Here is a 2,256-nt window from a genome sequence, read left to right on the forward strand (position 1 = left end):
GCGCAACTCAGTCATTTACAGCGTCTCCTACTATATTCACACGGACATAGCCCTGTCATAGTATTGGACCGCATCTCGTTTCAGATCTGGGATCACTGTTATGACATGCTTAAGTTACCCCCACCATTGCATTCAGCGTGTTACCCCTCGCTTGCTTGTTCTCGCCTGGGATTATATTTTATAAGGCTGGCGTATCTAAGATATATTTAAATTGAACATTGTAAGCAGAAATCGTAAGTTTCATTTTCCGGATTCCCCACAATAAAATTAAGCTGATGTCCCTTCTGGTTTCACTTTCGAAATTTCCCATGAAGTTTATAACTATAAAATTCAAAGATTACAAAAAATCTTTCATAAAAATGAAAATGTTTGATCTCTTTAGGTTGTAAAATATTTCTAACGTTGGAATAACCCTGATTCATTTACAACATGGATGAAAAAAATAATGTTAATCTACATATACATGTCTCCTGCCTCCCTATGCTAACCTTAAATACTTTTTTAAATAAAAGCTCTGGTTTTTTAGTTATGAACCAATAATAAATAAACAATAGATAAAAGGTTTAAGTAAACAATCTTCCTTTTTGCGAATATATTTTACGGAAATCAATCAGGTATTTGGAATACTCAATTTTCTATATGCATCATATTACGAATGTAAATTTTTTCTTGAAGTGGTTACTGAGAACTAAAAAGTGAAAGAAAAGATGAAAATCATAAAAAACAACTCCGAATTTCTAGCATTATCTAAGAGAATATTATTATAAATAATAAATTGTTTGAACAATTATGTTTGTGAACTGACAAGGGCGGGGGCAATGATACGGATCCTAAAAAGAGGAATTTTTAGTTCAGTCAAAATTTTAATTTCTAATCGTAAAACAAAATCAACCAAAGAGTAACTTTTCACGAAAAAACATTGATTTTTAACCAAAAAGACGAATATTCAAGAAAATACATGAATTGCTGAAAATATTTCTAAAAATAATATATGTTTGTTAATATTTGGTCAAATATAACAATTTATATTTTCATAAACAAGTAGATGAGTAAATTAGAAATTTTAGAAAATCAAGTACAACGAATTTGTTCCTTAAATTTAAATGGCTTGTGATTAATTTGAATGTCTCAGTCAGTTATTTGTTTATAAAATATTTGGTTACAAGCACTGTTTACAATAATGGTTAGCCTTAACTTTTTAAATATGTTTTTGATTAAACGTAATTCATATATTAATATGTACATTAAATCAGTCCAGTTGTACAATATTTCGAATTTCAAAGTCATAAAGGTTATTGAATTTTAAACTGGAAATGTTAAAAAACTGAATAATATGTAAGATAGTAAGATTAGTCAATTTTTAAATTAGTTCCGTGTAAATTTGATAAATTTCACATTCTGTGTGTGAAATTCAATTCTTTTAGAATCCTTAGATGGGAAAATTATTTTATTTCAAATTAAAAGCTTTAATAGTTCCATCAATTAGAATTTATAGAAAATGTTCCCAGGAGCATTATTGCAGATTGATGCATCAAAACTTGCATTCAAATCTCACTTTTAAAACTTAAAAAATGGTAAAATTTTCAAAGTTTTCAATTTCCAGTTTAAAGGCCTTTAAAACATAATCAATTTAAATTCTAAGTTTTCCAAATTAGAGTTATAGTATATAGAAATTCTATGAATGAGCATTGTAAATACAAAGGAATTATAAGTACAATAGATACTAATCTCAAGATCTCAGGAATGCCAGCCTCTAATCGGTCGCGAGATATACTGGGTAGGAGCAGGTGAGGGGTAGCAATGGTGGGGGTACACTTAAGCAGGTATCAATGCGAGTCGGGCTATGACCAGTTTTCTATATCTGGGTTCCCCTTCAAGTGTCCATTTAAATTTTTTAAAGGCTGTTTCACCTAATAATGGCGCTTTCACACGATTCCAGATCAGCAGATTGCATTCAGAAAGTCCCACAGAGTGAAAGAGATGGGAATTGTATGTTCTATTATCTATCGCTTTCACTCCTGCGAACTTTCTTAATGCAATCTGCTGATCGGCAATCGTATGAAAGCGCCCTAAATCTAGTCTGTGAGTTCTTTGAAAAAGTGTGTTAGTAGTATATACTATAGTGTTAGTGAAAATCGGTATGCCTATGTCAATGCGGGCGATGGTCAATTCCGCCCCAGCTACCTGTGTACCGTCCCCCACTACGCGGCTTCCCCTCACACCGTCGAGCTGCTGCCACTGAGCTTGGTCAGCGGG

The sequence above is a fragment of the Belonocnema kinseyi genome, chromosome 7 (assembly GCF_010883055.1).
Source record: "Belonocnema kinseyi isolate 2016_QV_RU_SX_M_011 chromosome 7, B_treatae_v1, whole genome shotgun sequence".
In the NCBI taxonomy this organism is placed as follows: Eukaryota; Metazoa; Arthropoda; class Insecta; order Hymenoptera; family Cynipidae; genus Belonocnema; species Belonocnema kinseyi.